At 38.8% G+C, this 12,273-nt stretch overlaps 1 long non-coding RNA gene across 1 annotated transcript; it reads left to right on the forward strand.

The window, feature by feature from the left end:
* Nucleotides 1-203: 203 nt before the first annotated feature.
* Nucleotides 204-8,409, forward strand: LOC121714753. The gene is made up of 9 exons (XR_006033417.1): nucleotides 204-443; nucleotides 526-599; nucleotides 731-1,324; nucleotides 2,511-2,591; nucleotides 2,899-2,931; nucleotides 3,946-4,083; nucleotides 5,113-5,217; nucleotides 5,311-5,377; nucleotides 7,756-8,409. It is a non-coding gene; the product is annotated as an uncharacterized LOC121714753 (long non-coding RNA).
* Nucleotides 8,410-12,273: the final 3,864 nt, after the last annotated feature.

A 12,273-nucleotide genomic window follows, 5' to 3' on the forward strand; every position in this document is an offset into this window, starting at 1 on the left:
TCATTTAGTCTCTCATTTAGTCTCTATTAGTAGTTGTAGTTATGCAGATTATGTTCATGCATAGCCACTTCATGCCAAGGAGGTCAATCATGCTAATTGTAGTGCAGATTAGCTAATGTACATAACTTATACTCAGCTTATAGGTATTGTTCAAGTAACTTAAATTTATATTGACTCCTATACACTTGTGACGGGTAGGAGTGGGGTAAGGCTAGGGGGTCACCTGATTCATTCACCTGACGTGTCATTCACGTGACCTGTTGTAGCAGGTAGATAGCTACCGGGTTGCAGGCCCTTTGTTAAAATTGAATGGCGCGGCAAACACAGTGGTGAGGGCACTGTTTTGCGGGTGGATTTTTGGCCGGCGGTGATTTAACAGAGCGGTACACTGCAGTCATCCTGCCCGTTTGCTCCCCTGGGCTTTTGTGCAACATTATCTGCAGGTAGTAAAATATTTTTCATTGCCTTGTTTGTAACAAACAGTGTTTTACCAACGAATGATTTTGTATGTATTTTAAACCGTAGTTCGCTTGGATTTGTTGGTTCCGAGCAAGAGGTCAGCCGACTAAATGCGTGCAGTTGCGGGGGATTTTAAAGAGGTAAATTAATTAAAGCTGTGGTACATTTTAATAAGGGGAATGTATAACTGTTGTGTATTGACTGTGTAACCTATATATCATGTAAACCATGTAGTGGGCAGGAAACTGATGGTTTTGTTTGTGACTTTCAGGAACGACCTGTAGCCACTGTTTTTCCCACCACCATTGATTGTGTAGCCTATCATGTATTGTGATGCCTTACCTAAACCGACGATATAGTGGTATCGTAACTCCCCCTATTTCCACCGGTCCCGTATTTCCACCGTCTTGCGTGTATGTGTCACTTAATATCCATTTCTAAACAAACCAAGACAGCGGACTCCTATAGAAACGCAACCACCCACAACATAGGTGTATCTAAATTAGCCAACCCAGTCTCACGTCTGAACGTGTCACTGTCACGTTAATTAATCTATTGGGACGTGTTGTGTAACACGTTTCCTTGTTAAAAAACGTGTTGAGCAGGACGTAATTATCGTGTTACTATCACGTTGTATTTCGCTTTCAGCCAGAACCACGTCATCTGTCAAAAAAGCCCGACCCAAAATGGCGAGAATGTTATTTGATGCTTTTGACGTGCAGTTTCATACTCTTAAGCCTGCTTTGAGTTGTGGGTTAGAAGGAGCCACCTTCTAGCTAGCAGTTTTAGAAGGCTGAACCCCAGAATCCAGAAACAAGAACCGAGCAGGGACGGAGAAAAGAGAAGAATCCAAATGGGAAATGAGGTGAGCCTTGCTACTGCCGCTAGCATGATCATTTTGCTAGCAATTGAGCAAAACATTTTAAAGTTGATTTAACATGAAATAGTAGCCTATGCATGGGCAATACTGTGAATTCAGAGTAGGCTTGCACAACTTATAATTTAGCTAACGTGCATGATGTAATGTTACGTTAATCTGTAAAACAGCTGTTGTCTGTGTAAATTAACATTGTAGCCTAATATTGTTAGTGTGGGCTACAGCTAACAGCTGGGAGGTAGCCTATCAGCCAGGCATGTATAATCGATAATCATGATGAACGTGAATAGATTTTGTTGCGAAAACGCGCATTGTTTTAGGCCACATATCAGCTATAAAACAATTGTATTCTGATACAGCAGTTCTCCAGATGTTAGATATTCACTTATATTATAATATAATTTTGTATTTCTTTAACCTGATTAAGAGAGTGGTTTAATTCAATAGAGAATTGCAATGTTTGTAGCCCATAATATTAGAGAGATTAGGCTAGATTTAGATTAGATTCAACTTTATTGTAATTTAAAAGAGTAGGCTACAGGTACAGAGCCAATGAAATGCAGTTGACATCCAACCAGAAGTGCAAAGAAGCAGTTATGTAGACGATCAAGATTAATTATGTACAACAGTTAGATAAATAGGCAAGTTTTCCAGATGACATGTGTACAGTGACAGAAATAGCCTATACAGTGAATATGGAATGTGTGTCTAGCCTACAACAAAACAAATTGATAATAATACATAAATAATACATAATAATGATAATAATAGCAGTAATTACAGTAGGCCACTCGCACTGTTGTTGGTGACGTGTCTGTTTCCTATTATTCCATGCCACTCTCCTACTGTCTCCTTTACTGCCCTGCGCCACTTGCCTACTGTCCAGCACAACTCGTCTACCATCTCCTATGCTGACCCACGCCACTCACCTACTGTTTCCTAACTGTCCAATGCCACAAACTGTAACATTAAGCTGACACAATCTTGCTGCACGGTTACTTATCTGCATGCAATCACTATTGCCAGCTGTTATGAGTAAACATTATATTGGGACACCAATATATTTCTGATTTCTGATTCACGGGCAGTGTATTTGCTACTGAAGAAAAGGAGAACACATAGTAATTGTTCTTGGATTGAGATTTAGAGTAAGGTTTCTATTGATCTTTTTCAGATAAGGCCTCTTCATTTTCATCTGTGAAGGATCTACATGGACTTGGTCTGGATAGCCTTTCCTGTTTTGATGAGCCAGTCGGTATGTATTTGACATTCTTTAGGATAAAAGGAGCCATATGTTATCAAAAATTCTACACCCATATGTAGAAAAGCTTTGTTGCTGTTTGTTATTGTTGTTGTTGAAAACTACGTTGAATGCAAAGAGATGCATATGTCCCTTGGGAGGAGAGGGATGTGGATGATTGAATTGTCCAACAGACATAAAAATATGACTGTGTATGATTGTGTTTGTGTCTGTATATGATTTTTTTGTACTTGTTGCATTTTAAGCATGCTTATATACTTTACGCCATGGTGGTCTAAATTGTCTTTATTGCCACTTGCAGGGTCTATAGGAGAAACCCTATATGAGCCCCAGGGTGAGTAGTGTATAATTACTTTATCCCAAGATTGATTTTCGTAGAAAGGTGTTCAAACCAAAATCAAACCAAAATCATAGATAGATAGATAGATAGATAGATTTATTATTTGTCCTTTCGGAAAATTGTTCTGCGCCATACAGTAGACAGTTAGACAAGACTGAATACAAGACGGAATTCCCCTCACCCCAACCGCCCCCACCCTACCACACTCCCACACATACACAACATCAGGGCAGAAGGCACAGACCCCACTACACATTTATAGAATGATAAAGTGCAGTTGTGCATACTGTGATAGTCCAGCTGGAAAGAAAGTGCATGGTCCTGCAGGTAACGTCTTGTTCATCAATGTAATGCTAGTTGGAATGAATTACCTACTGGCTCAATTTGTTTGGAAAGAAGGTAGCCTGAACCTCCCTGATGGCAACACCTCATATGCCTGGTGTATGGGATGTGACATATCTCTATTATTTGCATGACCTTTCTTCAACACCCTTCTTTCACAGGTCGTAGCAATACTGTCTGGTTTTTGCCCCTCAACCTTGCTGGCCATGTTAACTATCTTGCTCAGTTTGGTTTTTTTTGGTCACTGACAAAGAGAAATACCAGGTAACACAACAAAAAAGTAGCATGCTCTTCACAAATGAATGGTAGAAAAGTAATATATCTCTATCCACTCTAAATTGTCTTAGTTTGCACATAAAATGCAGCCTCTGCAGCCCCTTTTTATAGATGGTGTTGGTATTACTGTCCCATTGCAACTTATTATCTATTATTGTGCCTAAGTACTTGTACTCGACTACAATCACAACATCCTCACCATTTTTAACCATACACTGGGGGGGCTGGCTCCCAGTTCTGTACTGTAGTCTATTATTATTTGCTTTGTTTTCTGTATATTTAGAAGATGACAGCTGGACCTACACCATTTCGCGAATTGATCCACCCAGGCCCTGTAGTTGGTCTCCTCGCTATTCTGTATTAACCCCACTATTGCTGTGTCATCTGCAGATTTTATGAGGTATGTAAACGTTCGAAAAACGCAGAAGAGCCCCGTATAAGAGCCCCAGTGTGATAGGCTGGTTGCTGTCATGTGACACACGCCACCACAAGAAAGCGGAAACACATTGTAGAGCCGTGTGGGGTAAGGTAAGTTAAACTACGTAAATTTAGTAAATAATAATTATAACAAATAGTTGTTTTTTGTTGTTTTGAACAAAATATAGAGATACTTATCCTGACCAAAACTCCTTCATGCTGTAAAACAGCTAGAATCACGCGAAATCAGTGCAATTTCTTAGTCAATGTCTTATAAGTGTAAAAGACGTGGAGAAATAGCCTACGTAATAATTAGCTAAATAAATCATTGTTCACTACACGTTATGGTTAAATTATTGAAATGAATGCGATGGTGATACAATCCTGCTTTTCAATTAGTTGACATGGTGTTTGACATTAAATTATAATGAGGTCAGTTTCATGTAATAAGCTATTTGTTTCTTTGGGTCTGGTTAATTGAAATTAGCAATTTCTTAGTACAATTCAATGTCTTATAATGGTAAAAGACGTGGACAAATACATGATAATTAGCCAAATAAATCGTTCACGACACGTTATGGTTAAATTATTGGAATGAGTGTGATGGTGATACAATCCTGCTTTTCAATTAGTTGAGATGGTGTTTGACATTAAATTATAAGCAGGTCAGTTTCACGTAATAAGCTATTTGTTTCTTTGGGTCTGGGTAATTCATGTGACAAAAAATTCTGTTATAGGCTACTACTGTTTTTCTGAAAAACAAAGCAGTACAACATTTCTATCTCCAAAATAATGCATTGTACGCTTGTGTGTACTACGTAGTGCATGCAGCTTTCAATGTCCAAAGTAGCCTATACTGATTTTCCTGCATAAGAACTACAAATACTCCTCCAAAACTACAGTGTTGACACTTGAAGTTGTGGAGTTACATTTTAGTAGCCTATTCTATAATAGCATAAATACCCACATCGGTTTTACCTTTGTCCCACCTGTATACAACATATGTCTATGAATTGCAGTAGTGATCAAATGAAAAAGGAAAGAAAGGTGTCCTGATGTGTTGTTTAGGGATGGTCCTGCAATGTTTTCTCGACATATCTTTATGTCTTTTTTTTCTCCCCTCTACTTATGTTTTCACAGATCCTTGCTCCTGATATCCCGATGTATGGGTTGCACTTCATTATATGACTCCAACAGAACACTCACAGAAAGGAGAGTAGTATCAAACTACAAGACAGCCAGCATGTAAGCAAGGCCTTGTTTGTCCTTGTTTGGCTACTCATTTGTCTACTTCCTGAAGAGGCTGAAGCATGCTGGCCTCCTTGCTTCCATTAACAGCTGTGTTATGGAGTGCATCCTCACATCATGGTCTACTGCAGCGGTGGATACAGAGGACAATTGGCAGGTATTTTACGTCACTTTTACATTACTTTTACTGTGATTTTGCTAGATATGGTTGTCGCTGTGCTAAATATAGGCCCATATTGTAGATCGAGAAACGCATTGTACAGCTGATACATCTTGGGCTATACTATTAAGGGACAGCTGTATTGACCACCTAAATCATATATTTTCTGAAAGCCTATAGCCTCTAGATGTCAATTAATATACATTAAGACATGTCCCACCTTCCTACTGACTTTGGTGCATCATAAGGCGTACATAGGCCCATAATGTAGATCAAGAAACACATTGTACAGCTGATACATCTAGGGCTATAATATTAAGGGACAGCTGAATTGACCACCTACACCATATATTTTCTGAAAGCCTATAGCCTATAGATGTCAATTAATATATATTAAGACATGTCCCACCTTCCTACTGACTTTGACATATCATAAGGCGTATATAGGCCTATATTGTAGATCGAGAAACGCATTGTACAGCTGATACATCTTGGGCTATAATATTAAGGGACAGCTGAATTGACCACCTAAACCATATATTTTCTGAAAGCCTATAGCCTCTAGATGTCAATTAATATACATTAAGACATGCCCCACCTTCCTACTGACTTTGGTGCATCATAAGGCGTACATAGGCCTATATTGTAGATCGAGAAACCGATTGTACAACTGATACATCTTGGGCTATAATATTAAGGGACAGCTGAATTGACCACCTAAACCATATATTTTCTGAAAGCCTATAACCTCTAGATATCAATTAATATACATTAAGACATGTCACACCTTCCTACTGACTTTGACATATCATAAGGCGTACATAGGCTCATATTGTAGATCGAGAAACGCATTGTACAGCGGATACATCTTGGGCTATACTATTAAGGGACAGCTGTATTGACCACCTAAATCATATATTTTCTGAAAGCCTATAGCCTCTAGATGTCAATTAATATACATTAAGACATGTCCCACCTTCCTACTGACTTTGGTGCATCATAAGGCGTACATAGGCCCATAATGTAGATCAAGAAACACATTGTACAGCTGATACATCTAGGGCTATAATATTAAGGGACAGCTGAATTGACCACCTAAACCATATATTTTCTGAAAGCCTATAACCTCTAGACGTCAATTAATATACATTAAGACATGTCCCACCTTCCTACTGACTTTGACATATCATAAGGCGTACATAGGCCCATTTTGTAGATCGAGAAACGCATTGTACAGCGGATACATCTTGGGCTATACTATTAAGGGACAGCTGAATTGACAACCTAAACCATATATTTTCTGAAAGCCTATAGCCTCTAGATGTCAATTAATATACATTAAGACATGCCCCACCTTCCTACTGACTTTGGTGCATCATAAGGCGTACATAGGCCCATAATGTAGATCGAGAAACGCATTGTACAGCTGATACATCTTGGGCTATAATATTAAGGGACAGCTGAATTGACCCCCTAAACCATATATTTTCTGAAAGCCTATAGCCTCTAGATGTCAATTAAAATATATTAAGACATGTCCCACCTTCCTACTGACTTTGGTGCATCATAAGGCGTATATAGGCCTATATTGTAGATCGAGAAACCGATTGTACAACTGATATATCTTGGGCTATACTATTAAGGGACAGCTGAATTGACCACCTAAACAATATATTTTCTGAAAGCCTATAGCCTCTAGATGTCAATTAATATACATTAAGACATGTCCCACCTTCCTACTGACTTTGGTGCATCATACGGCGTTTGCAGGAAGGTGGACCATGTGCTAATGTATGTTAACTCACATGTATAAGTGACAAGCTTTAAGAAAATATATGCTTTGCATGGCTAAAATTGCTTTACCTTTATGTTGGAGCTCAAAATCATATGCCCCATTCATTCGCCAATTTACAAAATAGTGTGATGTATACATTTATGTCCTCCAAAGTTTGCAGGAAGGTGGGCCATGTGCTAGTGTATTAAGGGACAGCTGAATTGACCACCTAAACCACATATTTTCTGAAAACCCATAGCCTCTAGATGTCAATTAATATTAATTAAGACATTTCCCACCTTCCTATTTACTCTGGCATATGATAAAGCATACATAGGCCCATATTGTAGGTCGAGAAACAAATTGTTCAGTTGATACAATTTGGCGTACACTATTAAGGGACAGCTGATTCAACCACCTAAACCATACTAGGACTTGGCCCACCCTCCTTAAATACTTTGGCACACTATTTGAAAGGCATAGACCTGCATTTTATAAGTGGACTTTATAGTCATCAGTATGTTTGAACATGTCAAGAGATACACTGAGATTGTAGTTTCTTTCTTTGTACACTTGTTTTATCTCTATTTCTAATTTCCAGGTTGTCAGCTGTTTGGTTATCCCCAAAGCAGAAAGACATGCCAGGAAGGAGCAAGGCAAAGCCCGGGGATTTTTCTGCAGCTGTTCCTGCCCGTTATAGAAGGACTGCTCCTGAGAATAGATGGGTGTCTACATCGTTTTGCAAAATGGGTCTTCTACACATGATGTTTGTCAAGCACTGCTCATTGACTGGCCAGGGGTCCTCTGTATTGTGACCACTGGTCAAAGGCGCCACATGACTGTCTCAAAGTCCTCTACATCATTCCGGTGACGGGACTTCTGGCCTAGTCTGACAGGATGGGTCTTGTGTTACTGTGACCAGACGGCTCAACAATGCATCATTCTCATCCATGCCCTTATCGCCTCAAGACTGGAGTACAGCATTCTCTATGGTCTTGAAAAATATTACTGTCTTTATTATTATTATTATTATTATTATTATTATTATTACAGGTCTCTCTGCACCCGAACCAGCAGGTTCAGAGGAAGCTTCTTTTCTGTGGCTGTCACCCGACTGGACTGTAGCTCTGTATCCCGTGGTGTATACTACGAATCTCGATTAGTCGGTTAGCGAGGTATGTTGCGCTCAAAGCCAGGGTATGCTGTGACACGAAAGTGGATCTGTTTTAGTGTCGCTGTATCACCATGGTATCTTATGCTGTCAACCAAACCTGGTCGGGAGGAGGTTATGTGCTAAGTTATAGCTCAAATCGTGTAATCTACCGCCCCACTGACCAATCAATTGTCTTAGAAACGAAGTTATCTCACGTGTAGGATTCTGTCATATATCGTACAGGTGGAGCTCCACCTCTACTAACATTTTGGATCTCGGATGCACTTTAATAGTGCTGTGCGTGCAGATATCCCACTATGGACGTGCATACCATACAACAACTGATGACAGTTGATTTATTTGATGTTATAGGTTAGACACAAAAAATTACCGCAGTGTAGATTAAGCTATCGCTCATAAATGCGGAAGTAATTGTTTTTAAATAGAGGCGGTCTTGTAATTGTTTTTAAAACGTGCGTCTCCACGTTTCACGATTGGCCAACGTCATCCCAACACCGAGAACGCGCACAGATCTGAGCTGGAAGCCTAGTTTGACAAATATATCACATAACTGCTATCGTAGTATCACTTAACATATACCCCTGAGTCAAGGCTTTGTCAAGCCTCGATATGTAGACATAACCTAGATATGTCTAACGTGCTTCGTAGTATACCCCACCGGTGACAACCAATTAACTAAGCCCCCAAATACCCTATCCCACCCATAGTGTTATTTATTTACAAATGCACATACTGTAATTACAATTATACATAACCATATTCTACTGCTCTTCATGCTCTTATAATGTTACTGTTTCTGCGCTACAATGGTACTGTTACCACACTGCACATATCTGTCTATATGGTTCATACTGAATATCCATATTTATTCTGTTTTTCTCATATGTTCTGTTAATACACTGCCCATATTTATATCTAATGTATATTACTCTAAACCACCTGCTGTAAACCAACTGCATATTACTGTCTACACAACACTATACAGTATTTCTTGTCCTGCCTATGCACCATCTGTCTATACTTTGTATATCACATTGCACTTTTGCTTTGTACAGGGTTCCCACGGGTAATAGAAGTCTATTCCAGACATGGAAAGTCAGGGAATTTTTATCATTTTGGGGGCAAAGTCATGGAATATCAGGGAATTTTGTCGTAGTAGTTTATGATGTACTAGCCAAAATGCATAACATATTTCCACATAGTATTGGTGTATATCTGGTTATTAGCTTTACAGCTTGCTTGAGTAGCCCAACTGTGTTAATTCAATGCCTATTTATTCATCTCCCGCTCTAAAAAAGTAAAAGACTCTTGATGCGGGTGCTCTGAAATCATTGGTCGGTATATTGTAAGTCATGGAAATTCAGGTGTTTTGTCAGGGAAAAGTCATAGAATTTTACATTTGACTTAGAGTGGGAACCCTGTTTGTACTTTTACTCTGCACAATGACAATAAAAGTGAATCTGATCAAATGTAAATTATTATTTAGTGCCTGTAGTGCTGCTTTGTATTAGCATATACCTTTGCTGTTTGTTTTATGTGTATTGGACAACCCCCTGTTTAAAGCAATCACAAACTTACATATTTTGATTGATCTTGATACACAGATGTGTGTTGTGCTGAAATAAACCCAATTTCACTTATCTTAGGTGCTGTGGGACTTTTGATGCACACGAAATCTTAAGAAATGGCCGTTCAGAGAGCATTGTTTTGACAGATGTTGACCAACAAAAGTTATTAAATCATAAACAAACCATTAAAACATCCATATTTTGATTGAATATGATACACAGAGATGTGCTGTGCTGAAATAAACCCAATTTCACTTATCTTAGGTGCTGTGGTACTTTTGATGCACAAGAAATCTTAAGAAATGGCCGTTCAGAGAGCATTGTTTTGACAGATGTTGATCAACAAAAGTTCTTAAATCATACACAAACCATTAAAACATCCATATTTTGATTGAATATGATACACAGAGGTGTGTTGTGCTGAAATAAACCCAATTTCACTTATCTTAGGTGCGGCGGGAATTTTGATGCACAAGAAATCTTCAGAAATGGCCGTTCAGAGAGCATTTTTTGACAGATGTTGACCAACAAAAGTTCTTAAATCATACACAAACCATTAAAACATCCATATTTTGATTGAATATGATACACAGAGGTGTGCTGTGCTGAAATAAACCCAATTTCACTAATCTAAGGTGCTGTGGGAATTTTGATGCACAAGAAATCTTCAGAAATGGCCGTTCAGAGAGCATTTTTTGACAGATGTTGACCAACAAAAGTTCTTAAATCATACACAAACCATTAAAACATCCATATTTTGATTGAATATGATACACAGAGATGTGCTGTGCTGAAATAAACCCAATTTCACTGATCTTACCTGCCATGGCAAGTTTGATGCACCGGACATACTCAGAAACTACAATTGAGACACCCATATGGCCAGACCGGCCTAGGTAAGTGTCACACCCATTATTTCATGAAATGTCAACATGTGGCACATATTTTGATACAGGGAATGATAACAAACGTGTTTGTCAAATTTGAGACCTCTAGCTGCTTGTATGTTGTCAGGAGGCGGAGCCAAAGATTGGAAAATGTAGATTTCTAGGGGGCGCTATAGAGTCTATGAATGTGTGAGGTGTGATTTTACGTATCTCATATATTTTATGTCATAGGTAGATGTCACATGCCAAATTTAGTCTGTTTATGAGGTATGCAAGTTAGAAATGCTAACCCTAGGTTTAGATGGCCATAATTTGCATAGGTCAGACAGGCCTTGATAGGATTACACCAGTTAATTCAAGATAGTACCAACATGTGGCACATATTTTGATACAGGGAATGATAACAAACTTCTTTGTCAAATTTGAGACCTCTAGCTGCTTGTATGTTGTCAGGAGGCGGAGCCAAAGATTGGAAAATGTAGATTTCTAGGGGGCGCTATAGAGTCTATGAATGTGTGAGATGTGATTTTACGTATCTCATATATTTTATGTCATAGGTAGATGTCACATGCTAAATTTAGTCTGTTTATGAGGTATGCAAGTTAGAAATGCTAACCCTAGGTTTAGATGGCCATAATTTGCATAGGTCAGACAGGCCTTGATAGGATTACACTAGTTAATTCAAGATAGTACCAACATGTGGCACATATTTTGATACACGGGATGATAACAAACTAGTTTGTCAAATTTGGGACATCTAATGACTTGTGTGTTGCCAGGAGGCGGAGCCAAATATAGGAAATATTGGATTTCTAGGGGGTGCTATAGAGTCTGTGAATATGTGAGATGCGATTTAACTACACACTCAAATATAACTGCTTGTGTGTTGCCAGGAGGCGGAGCCAAAGATTGAAAAAAAAAAAAAGGATTTGTAGGGGGTGCTACAGAGTCTGTGAATATGTGAGGGTTGAGTCCATTTCACTATATTTTGTGTCATCCAAGGATGTTACATGTCAAATTTAATCAGTCATATTCTTGTTAGAAATGTGAAACCAATGTGTACATGTCCATGAATTGCAAAGGTCAGACAGGTCAGATAAGCTTACACCAGTAATTTTCAACTAATAACATGTGGCACAAATTGATATAAAGGGCATAGAAATTGGCAACTGGTTTGCCGTATTTGAGACCTGTAGCTGAGTTTGTATTGCTGTAGCTTCCTGGATGTGTGAGGTCATTTCACTTTGAGGTTTCTGAATGTGTGAAGTAATTTCACTCCGATCCCATATTTACTAACCCTAGGTTATTAGGTCATAGGTCAGACAGGCCTTTGTAGGGTCACACCAATTACTTCACAACATTAGCACATATAATGCATGTGATGAAAACAGACTTATCTGAGGTTAATTTAAGCCTTGACCTTGCTGATGAAAACCAGAGTGCAGTCAATCAGTGGTCCAAACATATAGAACCAGTACAAGTGAAAGACA

This window comes from Alosa sapidissima, chromosome 1 (assembly GCF_018492685.1).
Source record: "Alosa sapidissima isolate fAloSap1 chromosome 1, fAloSap1.pri, whole genome shotgun sequence".
NCBI classification, from domain to species: domain Eukaryota; kingdom Metazoa; phylum Chordata; class Actinopteri; order Clupeiformes; family Clupeidae; genus Alosa; species Alosa sapidissima.